An 18,581-nucleotide genomic window follows, 5' to 3' on the forward strand; every position below is an offset into this window, starting at 1 on the left:
GGATTCAGCTGCGAGATCAGAGTGCCACCAGTGCAGAGCTTGCTCAGGAATGGCAGCAGGCAGGTGTGAGAGCATCTGCACGCACAGTGAGGAGAAGACTTTTGGAAGATGGCCTGGTGTCAAGAAGGGCAGCAAAGAAGCCACTTCTCTCCAAAAAAAACCATCAGGGACAGATTGATCTTCTGCAGAAAATATAGTGAATGGACTGCTGAGGACTGGGGCAAAGTCATATTCTCCGATAAAGCCTCTTTCCGATTGTTTGGGGTATCAGGAAAAAGGCTTGTCTGGAGAAGAAAAGGTGAGCGCTACCATCAGTCCTGTGTCATGCCAACAGTAAGGTATCCTGAGACCATTCATGTGTGAAGTTGCTTCTCATCCAAGGGAGTGGGCTCACTCACAATTTTGCCCAAAAACACAGCCATGAATAAAGAATGGCACCAAAACACCCTCCAACAGCAACTTCTCCCAACAATCCAACAACAGTTTGGTGAAGAACAATGCATTTTCCAGCACGATGGAGCACCGTGCCATAAGGCAAAAGTGATAACTAAGTGGCTCGGGGACCAAAACGTTGACATTTTGGGTCCATGGCCTGGAAACTCCCCAGATCTTAATCTCATTGAGAACTTGTGGTCAATCCTCAAGAGGCGGGTGGACAAACAAAAACCCACTAATTCTGACAAACTCCAAGAAGTGATTATGAAAGAATGGGTTGCTATCAGTCAGGAATTGGCCCAGAAGTTGATTGAGAGCATGCCCAGTCGAATTGCAGAGGTCCTGAAAAAGAAGGGCCAACACTGCAAATACTGACTCTTTGCATAAATGTCATGTAATTGTCGATAAAAGCCTTTGATTCTTCGAAACGTATGAAGTGCGTGTAATTATATTTCACTACATCACAGAAACAACTGAAACAAAGATCTAAAAGCAGTTTAGCAGCAAACTTTGTGAAAACGAATATTTGTGTTATTCTCAAAACTTTTGGCCACGACTGTACTTGTATAGCTCCACCTGCTGTTTGTTATTTTCCTTATGTTTTGTCCGTCTTACTGAGGTGGTCGCACATGCTCAGTTTAAATCTTCTCTGGATCCATGTGAGGTACAGGTCTGGTTCTAGCTTTGTTAGCAATGTATTGTCTTGTACTACACGAAGTCTAATTTTTTTTACATCAATCATGGCATAACCCCTTTAAGAAGGAGAAAGGGGCAATGGTGTCTCTCCTTATACCAGTCCAGATACATTTACTGTATGTATATCCTCTTCTTCTTCTCATACCCGTAATGCTCTAGGTCCACACACAGAAACTCTTGTATATGGATAAGGGTTATCTTCATGTGACCACCCCTTTAAAATCCACAGAGGTGTCTCTGTCTCATCGTAAGGTATATAGCAATGGTTAAAGCTTTGCAGAACTGATTGTGACCATGCAAGAGCCATCACATCCTAGTAGTTGTACTTCATTGACTGTGACACTTCTGCCATCTGCTGGTGGTAAGTTAGAACTGCATTCAAAATTGCTCTGCGTGCGACACAAGTCAGACACTTAACGATGTGGCTCTAGACGCGTTTTATAGTGTTTTCTTTAATTCTCATACAACAATTAGCAATGGTTTGGCGAGGAGGACAATGTCTCTTGTAGCATAATAGTGACCTCAGACGATCGTATCCACATAATAAAAAGCGGAGCTGTAAATCCAGACCCAGCGTGCAGCGACAGCTCTCGGTAGGGAGTAAATGTTAAAAGCTGAAGATGAGAGAAATGTACTCGGCTGGGAAGCGTGGTATTTTTAGTGGGCAGACGCTGCCTTCCCATAAATGTCCTGTAATAAAGACAAAGCGAGATGATTCATCTCAGAGCTACACGATGCCATCAGCCGACTGAATTTAAAGAGGTTGGACAGGATTAGAAAAACGTGGCTGCTTTCTTCCAGTAACAGCGCCACACCATTTTACAGGTCGCATCTGGTATTGCAGCTCAGCTCCACTGAAGTGAATCCGGCCGAGCTGCAATACCGCACACAACCTGTGGATGGGTGTGGCACTGTTATTCTAATCCTGGGCCACTCAAAAAAGAGGGTCTAGGACCGGGATTAGCAAACCTAGGCACTCCAGCTGCTGTGAGACTACAACTCCCAGCATGCAAACTTACTTGGCTGTTCTTTTAACTCCCACAGAGGCCCCTGGCACAGATATCATACAGCCACTTGTGACCCAGGTTATAGGCCGGAGACACATGGATGCAAGGTGAGGAGGCTTTATACGTCCAGGTACTGTTATATTGTCATATAGCCTGTCAGTATATAGATATTATGGTGTGGTCCTTGTATAGTTGTATTATGTAGTGACTGCAGACCTCTCAATTTAATGCGCCGCGGCAATTTTTTTCATACTAGGCCATGCCTATAAGGCTAGTTGTAGACTAGCGTCAGAGATCCGGCGGGCCGTTAGAGGTTTGCAAGGCTCCTCCCGACCCATTCACTATAATGGGGACCGGTAGAGATCTGGCGGAAATATGCGGAGAATCGTCCAGAAGAGAACCGCTGCATGAACAGCCTGCCAGATCTCTGACGCTAGTCATACTATGCCTATACACACTCCGTCCCTTAATGTCCCCACATAGTAATTATTCCCCCTTTGTGCCACCACACAGCAGTAATGCCCACATGTGCCCCATTCATAGTAGCTTTGCCCACATGTGCCCCTTTTACAGGAAGTAAAAAAAAAAAAAAAGCAGTAAATACTCACCTAGTTCCTCCGATGATCACTGCTCAGCTGCTGGTGTTCCGTGAAATTATGGCACCTGTTAAAATCTGGTACCCTCGTCACTTCCGGTAGTGACGTAGGCGCACTGGAAGCTTCAAAAGGAGGTGTGATCTTAGAGCCCGGCACCTGATTGGCTGAAAAGAAGGCGTGTTGGCGTCTGCGCACAACCAACCTGGGTACCGTCAGTTTACATGCTGCGCCTGTGAACGCACACAGGGAGGGACGGAGGGAGGGTACCTATGATTTACGGGCTGAAAAGAAAGGCGTGTTGGCGCCTGCGCACAGCCAACTAGGGTACTGTAATTTTACATGCAGCGCCTGTGAACGCACACAGGGAGGGAGGAAGGGTACCTTTTGATTCACGGGCCACCGCGCATGCGCGAACCAGATTGCCTTGTGAAGCAGACTGGGTACTGAAATATTAAAGCTAACACGCCTTCTTTTCAGCCCGTAAATCATAGGTACCCTTCCTCCCTCCCTGTGCGTGCTCACAGGCGCAGCTTGTAAAATGACGGTACTCAGGTAGGTTGTGCGCAGGCGCCAACATGCCTTCTTTTCAGCCAATCAGGTGCCGGGCTCTAAGATCACACCTCTTTTTGAAGGTTCCGGTGCACCTACGTCCCTACCGGAAGTGACGAGGGTACCAGATTTTAACAGGTACCATAATTTCACGGAACACCGGCGCTCCCCAGCGGCAGGATACTGTTACACATCGTGCTTGCAGAGCTGTGAATGAGGAGGAGGAGTCTACAGGCGAATTCTAGCGCTCTCCATATACAGTCCAGCAGGACGATGTGTCGCTGAGCTGAATGGTGAAGTGGGGAGCGGACAGCTTCTTGCTTCACCATTACAATCAGCTGAGAGAAGGACATAACTCAGCCGTTCTGGAACAGCCACCAAAACCCAGGACTGTCCTGCCGGATCAGGGACGGTTGGGGAGGCATGCAGTAGTTATGCCCAGATGTGCCCCTTCGCAGTAGTTATGACCAGGTATGTGCCCTCTTCATAGGAAGTGAAAAAAACTAAAACCGGTAATGATCCTCACAGCTCAGCCTGCACTTCCCAGCTGTGTAGGAGTCCACAGGCTGATTCATGGGTCTGCACCGCTCCTCTGTCCCTACAGAAATGACTAGAGGGAGGATATTCCTTAGCTGTATGGGCCCCAAAAATTCAAGGTGGTGGCCCTGGGACTATTCTCCAGAAAAGCTACAATAAAAGGCCTGATGGGACGTGCGGGAGTACCAGGCACAGCCACCTTTACAGATCTCCAGCAGTGAATTATTGACTTGTGTCTGAAAGGAAAGGCAAAAGGACATCCTCTGTGTCTTGGGGGATATCTCCAATACCGTCAGTATGAAGGTATAACTTTTAGCCAATGTGTGGGCGACAAACGGATCAAGTAGATGGGATGTCCCCAGTGGGCAGGATCCCAGTCAAGCGTCTTTTTACGTGCACTGCTAATTTAAAACTTCACTTTTATTTTATTCTCATTAAATAAAATTCTCCCTTAAGGGTCCATTCACACGTCCGCAAAATAGGTCTGCATCCGTTCTGCAATTTTACAGAACAGGTGCCGACCCATTCATTTTCAAAAGGGCCGGAATGTGCTGTCCGCATCCGCACTTCCGTTCCCCCCCAAAAAATAGAACATGTCCTATTCTTGTCCGTAATTGCGGACAAGAAAAGGCACTTTCTATGAGAGTGCCGGCGATGTGAGGTCTGCAAAATGCGGAACGCACATTGCCGGTGTCCGTGTTTTGCGGATCTGCAAAACACATACGGACGTGTGAATGGACCCTATTACAATCCAAAATTTTACGGTGAGGCTATTTAAAATATTCAGTATCTGCCATGCTCAATTCCCTTAGAAGATTTATATATATATGGCGTTACCGTTATATTTCACAGCAACACTCTGCTACTTTGTATCAGCGGTCAGCCAGTGCGCACCTTGGCTGGCTACATGTTGTTACTAAATGACTTTGGTAATTTATAACACCATTTCTTCAAATAGGTTGACTGCTTTCTACTGCTTTAAAAACACATACAGACGCACACCCTGCATCCCGACATGTTTCGCCGGCAAACCCCGCGTCTTCAGGGGATCGTGCAGGTATGCATGTATGTATGATCCCCTGAAGAAGCCGATGTTATAAATTACCAAAGTCATTTAGTAACAACATAGAGCCAGCCAAGCTGCGCACTGGCTGACCGCTGATACAAAGTAGCAGAGTGTTGCTGTGAAATATAATAGCAATGCCATATATATATATATACACTCACCTAAAGAATTATTAGGAACACCTGTTCTATTTCTCATTAATGCGATTATCTAGTCAACCAATCACATGGCAGTTGCTCCGATGCATGTAGGGTTGTGGTCCTGGTCAAGACAATCTCCTGAACTCCAAACTGAATGTCAGAATAGGAAAGAAAGGTGGGCTACAACAGCAGAAGACCCCACCGGGTACCACTCATCTCCACTACTAATAGGAAAAAGAGGCTACAATTTGCACGAGCTCACCAAAATTTGACTGTTGAAGACTGGAAAAATGTTGCCTGGTCTGATGAGTCTCGATTTCTGTTGAGACATTCAAATGGTAGAGTCCGAATTTGACGTAATCAGAATGAGAACATGTATCCATCATGCCTTGTTACCACTGTGCAGGCTGGTGGTGGTGGTGTAATGGTGTGGGGGATGTTTTCTGGGCACACTTTAGGCCCCTTAGTGCCAATTGGCCATCGTTTAAATGCAACAGGCTACCTGAGCATTGTTTCTGACCATGTCCATCCCTTCATGACCACCATGTACCCATCCTCTGATGGCTACTTCCAGCAGGATAATGCACCATGTCACAAAGCTCAAATCATTTCAAATTGGTTTCTTGAACATGACAATGAGTTCACTGTACTAAAGTGGCCCCCACAGTCACCAGATCTCAACCCAATGGAGCATCTTTGGGATGTGGTGGAACGGGAGCTTCGTGCCCTGGATGTGCATCCCTCAAATCTCCATCAACTGCAAGATGCTATCCTATCAATATGGGCCAACATTTCTAAAGAATGCTATCAGCACCTTGTGGAATCAATGCCACGTAGAATTAAGGCAGTTCTGAAGGCAAAAGGGGGTCCAACACCGTATTAGTATGGTGTTCCTAATAATTCTTTAGGGGAGTGTAAATCTTCTGAGGGAATTGAGCAAGCACATTGCTACAGTTCTACTGAATATTGTAAATAGCCTTACAGCAAAATTTTGGGTTGTAATAGTTAAGGGAGCATAATGAGAATAAAATAAAAGTGACGTTTTAAATGAGCAGTGAATGTAAAAAGACGCTTTGTGGTCTCAAGACCAGTTGAAAATGAATACTATAGTTGTAAATGTCTAACATGCACTGAGAGGTCTTATGTCATTTACTAGTAATTGGAATCCCAGTCAACACCCGGGCCAGTGGACCAGAACTAGTAATGACCAAAAGATCCACAGGGCAGGGAAACATGGATAATACCTCTAGCTGGTCAGGCAACTAACTAGCACCTTGTGCAAGAGAATATAGAGTAATGGAGAGGACATTTCCAGACCAGAAAAGTGCAAAATACAAAATGATAATCAAGAGTTAGTGAAAAGACATCTGGCACCTGCCAACACCCAGAAAGAGTGTAATGTGATGTGGAGGCACAAGAAATGTCCCAGGAGTAAATAGAAGACATCAGGTGCGAAAACGTAGAGAACGTCAATATTACTTTAGGCCTCAGGATCTTCCCACAGGGAGGAATGATACGTAAAGTATCCCTGTTGCTTCAGATGATTTTCTGAATAAGCTGCCATGTGTTTGTACATGAGGAATAACACTACGTACGGTCATTATGTCTTGGGCGGGTGTCTCATCCTGTGACGCCACCTCCTGCAGTACACCACCCCTTCAATGACATAGCTGTGGCCCCTCTTTTGAGGATTCCCGGCCTAGAAATGCGCAGCTCACGGCACCCCTAGGACATTTTCATGCAGTTCTTACTCTCCCATGTGCCTGCACTCTTCATCTACTACAGTAGTCAGCTGTAGCAGGCCTTTCTGGTGCTCACCCCCAACAATGTGGGCTTGTGCCCAAAACTCCCCTAAGATGACTGCTCCAGTCTTCACAGACTACCTCCTTCTCCTGACATCAGCAGTGACATCCCCTGCTCTGCTTTTTCCATGTGTTGTGCAGCATCATCTAGTGACCTTGCTATAGTCCATATACATTATAATGAGCAGAGCAGACACCTACTACTCCTGCCAATGTGGACATCCACGCCGCTTGGATTCCCGACATGGGTGGCCCTTCTAAGATGGACGGTTTTCCCCACCACCTTACACTGGAATGAACACGGGTGCAAAATACTGATAAACATCTCTTCACATAAATGCATGGGGGCTGATTTTTTATCACAATTGTGCGGGCTGGGCTAGTTTATTGGTCAGGTCCTCCTAATAGCAGCATGTGTACTAGACATTACCATGCAGAATTTTAGATTAAAAAAAATAAATAAAAATTCAATAAAAAGAGAGAGATTTTAACTGTGTGGGAATTTACAAGGTTTCAACAGGTCATTCTCACATTGTGGGAAGATTATGAGAATGATAGATATTCTCAGTCAATCACATAAAACATTAATATTCCCAGTGCCTCAGTTATGTTTTCCTATACACGTATCGACGAGTATATACAACTACATCTAGAGTAACACAAACCACATCAAACGTCTCGCAATAACCGATGATCATACAGTAATGTCACTGGTAATTATGCTCTGTGTTGTTCCTGCAGGTTACAATGCGGCAAGACGTTCTCAGCAGAAACACAATGAATTCATTGATCGATCTCTTAAAGAAAGACCTGAGAGGTGCAGGTACGGTGACATCACATACGGGGGTGTATTTTAAGCTCTACAATTACATGGATGATTTTCAATGCTAATTATGTACAGTAATGGAGAAGCAAAGGCAAGCAAAGCAACATACTTTATTATAAAAATTTTAAAGGGCATCTGTCAGCAGTTTTGTAGTTATGAAACTGGCTGACCTGTTGCATGTGCGCTTGGCATCTGTGTTGGTCCTATGTTCATATGTGCCCGCATTTCAGAGAAAAATGAAGTCTTAATATATTCAAATGAGCCTCTAGGAGCAACTAGGGTGTTGCCATTACACCTAGAGGCTCTGCTCTCTCTGCAACTGTCACGCACTCTGCACTTTGTCTGACAGGATACCTCATCATACCTGGTTCTGACATCTCCTAAAATCATTGAAAGTGGAGTGAGCATGGCAGTTGAAGAGCTTCTAGGTGTAACGGCAACGCCCCCGTTGCTCCTAGAGGCTCATTTGCATATGATAAAACATCATTTTTCTCAGCAATGCGGGCACATGTGAACATGGGACCAATACAGATGTCTTCAGCTGCCAATCGCACATGTAACAGGTCAGCCAGTGTCATAGGTACAAATCTGCTGATAGATGCCCTTTAAAGAGGTTTTCTGGTTTAATGCCAATAAACCTAAAGGGGTTGTCTCATCTTGAATATTGGTGGCATATCACTAGGATGTGCCATCAATCTCAGATTGGCACAGGTCCCACCTCTGGGACCTTCACCTATCTCTAGAAGGAGACTCCCAAAGAGAGTGAGAGCACACCGTCCATTCATTTCCACAGGAATGCCGAAAAATAGCCGACTCCGCATTTCCATAGAAGAGAATGGAGCAGTGGACATGCTTGTGTGGTGCCCTCTCCATTTTCAGCGCTTCCATATAAATAAATGAAGGGGCGGACACACATGTGCTCTCCCAAACAGTGGGTGCTCCTTTCTAGAGATAGGTGCGGGTCCCAGAAGGTCTCGACAATCTTCTGTGAGTTAAAAAAATCTGGACCCCAGACTGATGCATGGTGGCAAAGTAGAAGAGAGCTGATCATCGGCTTCCTCTCTCTTCCCACCAGCTCCTCCTTTCCTGCGCCACCATCACCTCCTCTGCATCGATAAAAGTGCCTACCGTATTAGTCGACACAAGCAGAACTGGCATGGTCTGGCTACTAAATAATGGAAGAGATGCCAACCCCCCTTAAATGAAGATTGATGATGTGTCAAGAGCATCAGCCACATTTGGGGGTGATTCAAGAGGCCCAAAATAAGTACCATGACCAGGGTGCCATGTTAGATTGTGTGGCTGTGAACTGCGTGTTATGCACTCACATTCTTGCTGGGGGTGAGCACCAGCCAAGGCCTGCTGCAGCAGGTGAACCAGAATACAGCTGTGAGAACTTCATGTCAGTTATTATGCCAGAAGACACCAAAGAAGAAGGGCTGAAGATCAGGCCTGGTAGTTTAGACCACACACCTAAGCAAGGCATTGGCTAGGTAGTAACTGGAAGAGGGACACATGTCAGTGACAACACACTGTGACAAAACAGCCAACATGCTTGACATGCCATTTAGGCATTTGTAACTGCCACCTTCAAACTGAGTAGAATAAATGGACTGTAGGCCCTTAGTGCCTCCTTAGTGTTCCTTACATAGGAAAAGTGGTCACCATTCACTTGTGTAGACTACAGACCATTTTAAAATGGTTGTGCCATGCGTTTATATTTTGTGTATATGGGGCTGAATGGGATTAAAAGGAAAAAAAGAAGCATTAGACAAGGAAGGGGCATGGCATGGCTGAGTAGGGAAGCAGGCGTGCTCACGGAGAACTCCCATACATAGCCATTGACATATGCCTTTTATCCACGAGCCCAGTTCCTATCCACCATCTCTCCCTTCTTAACTCCTCTTCACCTTCCCAGAACCTTTTTGACACCTTCTCTGGAGGCCTGGACCTGGTTTTTGCAGACTTGAGGCCTGCGCCTGGCCACCATCTTATTTGCTATGCATTGGACCTGGACACTCGGCTCTTCCGTGACTGCACCTAGCTTCCCGATCTGAGGATTTCTGGTGGCATAGCGTATCTTATGTGTCCTGGGGAGCACTGAAGGTATGTGGTGGACTCTCTGGTGCAGGGCCCGGATGAGACATCAAGTGGTGCATTATGGCCTAATAGATTTCAGTGAATATCGCTATAATTTTTTTTTTTATTACATGCAATTACAAAAGTATTCATATCCATTTGTCTATACTCCGTCTTCTGGGAGGCCCTGTTTCACTTGTTTCTGACCAGTTATCTTCAGGTATAGGGGTTACCACTGTACCTCATTTAGGCTAACCTGATACTCCCTAATGATCAAAGGAAGATTGCAACTTGCCCAACTGATGAAAATTATAAAGGACCCTGAGTCCCTGACTGCTTTTTACATTATAAGATATTATAAGACACCATAAGTGAATTTTTCGTCTTGTTGATGTTCCATTTCCTCACCCTACTATAGTCTCTAAATAACTCACTTTTAGTGATCCCTGGGGTATCCTCCTCAATCAAAACAAGCTTAGAAGAGCATTTGCAGTTTCCTCCCCTATCTCCCTCCAGGAAGCCCATTAAACGGTACCCTGAGGGCTATTAATACAGACAGCTGCTCATCATAAATGAGAACGGGCACTTAAAACGGTGAGAGCTCGAGCTAAAAGTCTCTCAAATGAAAGCAATAGCAAAATGACCAAGACCTCCTTGATCCAGCAGTCAATTATCTCGCATCTCGCTTATCAATATTGATATGAAGCTCCTCACCAAGATTTTAGCTACCTGCCTTATCATTCTTGATCGGTAAAGACCAAGTAGGCATTGTCCCACAGTGACAGGCTCCAGGTAACATTAGACTCATTACCCATCTTATCAATACTTGTAATGTTGGGGGCATCCCAGCCATGTTGCTCTCCCTAGATATTCATAAGGCCTTCAATACTTCTGTCACCAGGTTTCACCCCTGTCAGCTAAACATATGCTGATGTTCAGGACCTCATCAGGATTCCTAATGTGGGCTTCTAAATGTGATCCGTATTCTTATTTTGCTAATAAACAGGTTTTACTAACCTGTCACTCAAAGAAATAAGGTGCCCAAGGGGATGTCAAGGGATGCAAGGTGCCGTCCGCACCCGCCGCCGTTCGTGCCCAGCGCCGCCTTTCCAGACTTCTGCACCGCCTCCTAATCCTCTGTGCCGCCTCTCGCTCTCCTTCCCTCCTCCTGCTGTAAGATCTCGCGCGTGCGCACAGGGCTCTGCCTGATGCGCCCGTGCGGACTTCTCGATTTGGCTTCTTAAAGCGAAGTGCACATGCGCCGGCACTTCGCTCAACCCAGGTATGACCTGCACTCTGGCGCCAGCCTCTCAGATCTCTGTGCGGACGCGCGAGATCTTACAGCAGGAGGAGAGGGGAGGGAGGGAGAGCGAGAGGCGGCACAGAGGATTAGGAGGCGGTGCAGAAGTCTGGAAAGGCGGCGCTGGGCACGAACGGCGGCGGGTGCGGACGGCACCTTGCATCCCTTGACATCCCCTTGGGCACCTTATTTCTTTGAGTGACAGGTTAGTAAAACCTGTTTATTAGCAAAATAAGAATACGGATCACATTTAGAAGCCCACATTAGGAATCCTGATGAGGTCCTGAACATCAGCATATGTTTAGCTGACAGGGGTGAAACCTGGTGACAGAATCCCTTTAAAGGGGTATTCTCATCTCGCTTATTCATCCTTCCCTGCAGTCACTCTGCTGTTCACTTCCTGGTTTTCTGCAGATAAGGCTGGGCGGGCTTAGGCAGCTAGAGTGAAGGCTGGCCACGCCTCTTTATGACATCACACTGAGTGCTGAGTCCTGCGTGCTAGTTCATGTGAAGAGTATGACTCATCAGTCTGGCAGCCTGCAGTGTCTGTGAGGCCCCTCCCCCTGCTGGGGAATCCTCAGAGAGCTGTGATAAGTGAGCTCAGTGCACAGTAACACATGGCTGTTCTGCAGTTTTACACACAAAATCTCTGTCTGATCTCTTACAAACCCATTTTGTTTATCAAAAACTATAATTCCATATTATACATTAGCTCAAAAGCTTGTCAGCTAGTAAACGTATAATCTGTGCTTTTGTCTCCCATAAAACACGAAAAACCTATATATAGCCCTAACAAGATTGCGGGCTTACCCCTAATTAGAATATATATAACCGATTGAAGGAGTAAGGTAAGTAAATATAATTTAATTTAGAAAAAAAATACATACTACAATAGTACAAAAATACTCAATTTTATTAAGAAAATCACAAAAGACACATGATCAGCACTGGTCACAAATAAGACAATACATACAGGTTACAATACATGTTAAAAACCAAGTGAACCGATGGTAGGCTGCCAATGCAGATATCTAAAGTAAAGTGCAAGTGCATGGTTATACCCAAAAGGTCATAAGTAGTGGACATGTAGTATCCAAAAGCTGTAGCTATTAGACACCACAAATATCCACATGTATATATGTGTCAAGATTAGCCACAAGCCGGTGTAAATATATACACCAAAAGTTATCAAGATTAGGGCAATACCAAAAATCACAATTGTATTTGACACATAATGGAAACTATTGTATATACTGACCAATTGATTCAATTGTATCGTGCAGCAATACCACCGGTCCACTCCCCAACGCACGTTTCGCGTACAGCTTTTTCAAGGGGTATTGGTTGGCAAAGAGGAGGGTCATCCATAAATAGGTCAGGTGGATACATTTGATTGGTTGTTGGACTAGTGTTTAATTGCATTTGGGGCTCACCTGGGTATTATCACATGGCGGACTTTACTGGAACCTGGCCCCTCAGCCGCATGCCACCACATCCGGTGACGCCGCGCCGGTCCAGAGGAAGGCAGTCACGCACATCCTGTGCGACACGCGTCACTCTGGAGCGGCCGGCGGCACACGAATGCGGCGCATGCGCAGATCACCAAACATCCCTATTCCGCCATATTAGATAAGGGCACATGACATACCATACAGATATATCAGAAAATCAGATTGTTTTACATGAAATAATGACATCTTATCATATATACACCATAATAGGCACAGTTGTTACTATAACAGGCACAGTTGTTATCCTGAGGCATGAACACATATATACTGACAATCCACATCCAATATTTGTCAGTCTATCAATGTGTATATACACGTGCACAGAACCTCATCTCAATTCAACTTCAATGTATATGCATATATATATATATATGTTTGTCAGGCGACAATACCCGAAGTGCACTTGCACTAAACAGATATTGTACATCTGACCACAATAGTCATACACATCGAGTAACATTTAGTTCGATATGTTATACTATGGTGGTGACGCATGCGCAGGAGAGAGCAAGGACCAGGCCTATGCCAAATGCTGTGAAAAGCAAGTGATGAGAAATTATTATATATGAAGACAAAAAATTACAAGCTAATTGTCATAATAATTAGTTTTACAATATACTAAGGCCATAATTTGACCAAAACAATGTTGTCACTCGGACTGAAGTGGGGGGCCTTAAACTACAAATTAGGAGGATATTAGGCGTTATTATTCCTATCGACCTCTTTTTCTGACATACATAATTAGCCATGATAGGAGTAAGTAGTAATAAGGTCTCCCAAATCAGAAGCCTCATAGTGCAAAGTGAAGTGCTGAAAAAGAGAATTGTTAAATGTATAAGACAAGAAACAAAATAAAGTGAATGAATACCAATATAAGTTACGTCAATTCTACATGTTAATAGTAACTAAAGTGTCACCATTACATATAATTGGCTATATGCCGTGAATCAAAATTATATATAAGTATCCCAAATTGTTCAAACATAAGGAAAGAACAAATGAGGATATGCCCTGCCAAGCCGTGAGTATTTCGCATACACCCCTATCCAAGCACCAATCATCTGTACACCGATATAGCCGATGTTCAGACTGATCACATCCCCAGTCACACTAAAGGTATCATGCGGCCAATTCTCACACCCCGAGCCTCTATATGCATAGAAAAATCACCCATCCTATCCAGCACCCATTGATGAGTGCCCTACAATCATCGCCATACACATAAACAAAAAGAAACCTGGACAGATCACGGAGATTCAAGGAGGAGGCATCACAAGAAAGATGCAAAAGGCACCTTGTCATTCAACCCATATGGCGCCTGGGTTTGCAGTTTAATTATCCATTTACTTTCCACTTGTTCAAGTCGTCTGAAGAGATCGCCTCCTCGAGATCCTAGATTTACCCTATCGATGCCACGAACCCTCAGGTCCTGCCATCGATTATTGTGTTTCAACCGAAAGTGTCGTGCAACTGGTTTGAGTTTCAATATTCGTTCCCTATCATCAGCTGGCACCTTTGACGCCATCCGAATATCACTCTGATGTTCCTGAAGGCGTATACGCAATTCACGTGTCGTCATGCCTATGTAGATTAACCCACATGGACATGTTGGGTAATAGATGACGCCACAGGTGCTACAGTTGATAAAGTGCACAATTTTGTATACATCTTTACCAGATGAATCACTAAATGACACACTTTTTACCATAGCCTTACAGATGCTACAATGTCCGCACGGTGTCGAGCCCCACTTTGGTCCCCTAGACTGAAACAGGAATTCCTGGTTGTTAGGTGGGACATAATGGCTGGATACCAGAATGTCACTAAGATTCCTGCTGCGTCTAGAGACCAGAGTGGGGGCCGAGGTGAGAACCGAATTCAAAGCATGATCGGTCTGCAGTACAGGCCAATATTTTACAAACGTTTTTCTGATGTTATTCCATTGTGGACTGTAATCCGTGATCATACAGACTGGTCGAGCCTCATCCACCGCTGCATTATGGACTTTTTTAGGCTTTGTTGTGAGGAGGGTCTGTCGTGATGTATTGACAGCTCGCTGGTACCCCCGTTCAATAACCACAGGGTGGTATCCTCTTTGTACAAAACGTTGTCGAAGCTGAGTTGATTCCTTTTCAAAGTCCTCTGTTGTAGTGCATAATCTTTTGGCTCTTAGAAACTGACCAATCGGTATAGATCGTTTTTGATGTTGTGGATGAAAGGACGATGCGTGTAACAAAGCGTTTACAGCAGTATCCTTGCGATGAATTGCCGTCGATAGAGTGCCATCCGTGGTCGTCTTGATGTTGATATCCAAAAATGTCATTTGACTTTGGGAGATGGTTTGGGTCAGTCTTATATTCCAATCATTCGCGTTAAGTTGTACCAAAAATAAATCAAGTGCCGTCCTGGATCCCTGCCAAACAAACAAAATATCATCTATAAAGCGGATCCAGGATATAACCTGTCCATCCGCCCCATCCATGATCTGTTGTACGTATTCACATTCCCAAAGACCCAAAAATAGGTTGGCGTATGAGGGCGCACAAGTCGCCCCCATCGCCACACCTCGTAATTGGAGATAGTGTCGGTCTTTGAAAAGGAAATGATTATGTGTGAGTACAAAATCCAACAGAACTAGTATGAACTCCACCAGTTCCGGCGATAGATTCCTTGTCCGCAAAAAGAAACTGGAGGCCTTCAAGCCAAGTTCATGCTGGATACAGGTATACAGCGATTCTACATCGCATGTCACGAGGTACATATCATCTTCCATATGGACATTCTCCAACCGCTTCAACACATCGGTGGAGTCACGTACATAAGATGGAAGACATTGGACACATGGCTTGAGGTAGAAATCCAAAAAACGACAAATGGGTTCGCTAAGCCCACCACACCCCGACACTATCGGTCTACCCGGAGGTCTCGTTGAAGATTTATGCACCTTCGGTAGTAGATACAGTGTGGGGGTTATTGGATGCTTCACCACCAAGCCATTGTATACAGTCCTGTTAATGATTGATGACTCCACCGCTGTCAGCAGAACGGCCTGTATCTGCATTTGATAGTCATTGGTAGGATTAGAGGTCAATCTGCGGTAGCAGGCGGTGTCACGTAATTGACGATGGGCCTCCGCCTCATACATCTCGATAGGCCAGACTACCACATTTCCACCCTTGTCCGCCGGCTTAAATACCACCTTCTTCATTGCTTTTAATTGTTTTAAAGCCACTCTCTGAGATTGATTCAAGTTGTCATATGAACGTTTCGTGGGAAGGATAAATAGGTCCTTCACCACCATTTTTACAAACGTTTCAATTGCCGGGCTCAGAGACAAGGGTGGAAATGTGACAGACCGGCCACGAGTGAAGGGCGGAAATTTCGACTCACCTCCTTCCTGCTCCATCAGTAGTTCCTCTAGTGTTCGAAGCGCCTCCAATTCCTCCGGGGCTGTAAAGATATCATTTGAACACGTTTTAGAAAAGTGTTTTCTGTAGACCAGCTTCCTTGCAAACAGGAACGTATCCTTGATTGCAGTGAAGTTGTCATATACAGACACAGGACTAAAGGATAGTCCAAAAGACAGCAGTTCCAGTTGGGGATCAGAAAAGGTTATATCCGAAAGGTTAATTACCTTTAGTTCCCCATTTTTGGAGTCATCCAGATTGTTGTATTTTCGTTTGATTGGAGTTTTTGATGTCATCATCGTCTGTCCCACTACTGTTGAACCCTCAACACGTTGTGAGTGATTGCTCCGTATAGATGTCACCGAGCTTGAGGCAGAGCGATCGGTATTGCGTTTATAATGCCACCGAAATATTCTTTCATTTTGGTAGTCTGCAATATCACGCTGAAATTTCTTTGCCTTTTGTTCTTGAATTTCTTTTTCCCATCGGGCTTGATCGTTGTTTAGATCTTGTTCAAATCGTGCCATCATTTCCGGGCTACCTATCAGTCGCAACTTATCCTGTAGTGGTGCAATTGACTTCTCTATATCCTCCAATTGTTTCTTTTCATATCCAATTAGTAGCTCAATGAATGTACGTGAGCATAGTTTGCAGGCATCTTCCCATCTCTGTTTTAAGATGTCATCTCCCAATGGGAATGAAGGGCATACCTGAACTCGAAGGCCCCTAGGTGCCAGATCTCTGGTCAGGTACTGTTCAAGCGCAGCTTTGTTCCACCATGTTTTGGTTCTACTGCGGTATAAATTCTTGAGAAGTTTCTGTGTCTCAGATACATCGGGTTGTATGGAATTAGGGTTGGGAATGCTCTCCTCCTTGAAAATCCTTGTGACCTGTGCCAGCCATTCCGTCTCTTTAGAACGTAAATCCATTACGTAGGGCAAATCTGTAACACAGATAAATATGAAAAACCTATATATAGCCCTAACAAGATTGCGGGCTTACCCCTAATTAGAATATATATAACCGATTGAAGGAGTAAGGTAAGTAAATATAATTTAATTTAGAAAAAAAATACATACTACAATAGTACAAAAATACTCAATTTTATTAAGAAAATCACAAAAGACACATGATCAGCACTGGTCACAAATAAGACAATACATACAGGTTACAATACATGTTAAAAACCAAGTGAACCGATGGTGGGCTGCCAATACAGATATCTAAGGTAAAGTGCAAGTGCATAATTATACCCAAATGGTCATAAGTAGTGGACATGTAGTATCCAAAAGCTGTAGCTATTAGATACCACAAATATCCACATGTATATATGTGTCAAAATTAGCCACAAGCCGGTGTAAATATATACACCAAAAGTTATCAAGATTAGGGCAATACCAAAAATCACAATTGTATTTGACACATAATGGAAACTATTGTATATACTGACCAATTGATTCAATTGTATCGTGCAGCAATACCACCGGTCCACTCCCCAACGCACGTTTCGCGTACAGCTTTTTCAAGGGGTATTGGTTGGCAAAGAGGAGGGTCATCCATAAATAGGTCAGGTGGATACATTTGATTGGTTGTTGGACTAGTGTTTAATTGCATTTGGGGCTCACCTGGGTATTATCACATGGCGGACTTTACTGGAACCTGGCCCCTCAGCCGCATGCCACCACATCCGGTGACGCCGCGCCGGTCCAGAGGAAGGCAGTCACGCACATCCTGTGCGACACGCGTCACTCTGGAGCGGCCGGCGGCACACGAATGCGGCGCATGCGCAGATCACCAAACATCCCTATTCCGCCATATTAGATAAGGGCACATGACATACCATACAGATATATCAGAAAATCAGATTGTTTTACATGAAATAATGACATCTTATCATATATACACCATAATAGGCACAGTTGTTACTATAACAGGCACAGTTGTTATCCTGAGGCATGAACACATATATACTGACAATCCACATCCAATATTTGTCAGTCTATCAATGTGTATATACACGTGCACAGAACCTCATCTCAATTCAACTTCAATGTATATGCATATATATATATATGTTTGTCAGGCGACAATACCCGAAGTGCACTTGCACTAAACAGATATTGTACATCTGACCACAATAGTCATACACATCGAGTAACATTTAGTTCGATATGTTATACTATGGTGGTGACGCATGCGCAGGAGAGAGCAAGGACCAGGCCTATGCCAAATGCTGTGAAAAGCAAGTGATGAGAAATTATTATATATGAAGACAAAAAATTACAAGCTAATTGTCATAATAATTAGTTTTACAATATACTAAGGCCATAATTTGACCAAAACAATGTTGTCACTCGGACTGAAGTGGGGGGCCTTAAACTACAAATTAGGAGGATATTAGGCGTTATTATTCCTATCGACCTCTTTTTCTGACATACATAATTAGCCATGATAGGAGTAAGTAGTAATAAGGTCTCCCAAATCAGAAGCCTCATAGTGCAAAGTGAAGTGCTGAAAAAGAGAATTGTTAAATGTATAAGACAAGAAACAAAATAAAGTGAATGAATACCAATATAAGTTACGTCAATTCTACATGTTAATAGTAACTAAAGTGTCACCATTACATATAA

At 44.3% G+C, this 18,581-nt stretch overlaps 1 long non-coding RNA gene across 1 annotated transcript; it reads right to left on the bottom strand.

The window, feature by feature from the left end:
* Positions 1–14,551: 14,551 nt before the first annotated feature.
* On the bottom strand, positions 14,552–16,240 carry LOC122926496. The gene is made up of 3 exons (XR_006387682.1): positions 16,179–16,240; positions 15,935–15,994; positions 14,552–14,957 (listed from the first exon to the last, which is right to left on the bottom strand). It is a non-coding gene; the product is annotated as an uncharacterized LOC122926496 (long non-coding RNA).
* Positions 16,241–18,581: the final 2,341 nt, after the last annotated feature.

Source organism: Bufo gargarizans, chromosome 1 (genome assembly GCF_014858855.1).
Source record: "Bufo gargarizans isolate SCDJY-AF-19 chromosome 1, ASM1485885v1, whole genome shotgun sequence".
NCBI classification, from domain to species: domain Eukaryota; kingdom Metazoa; phylum Chordata; class Amphibia; order Anura; family Bufonidae; genus Bufo; species Bufo gargarizans.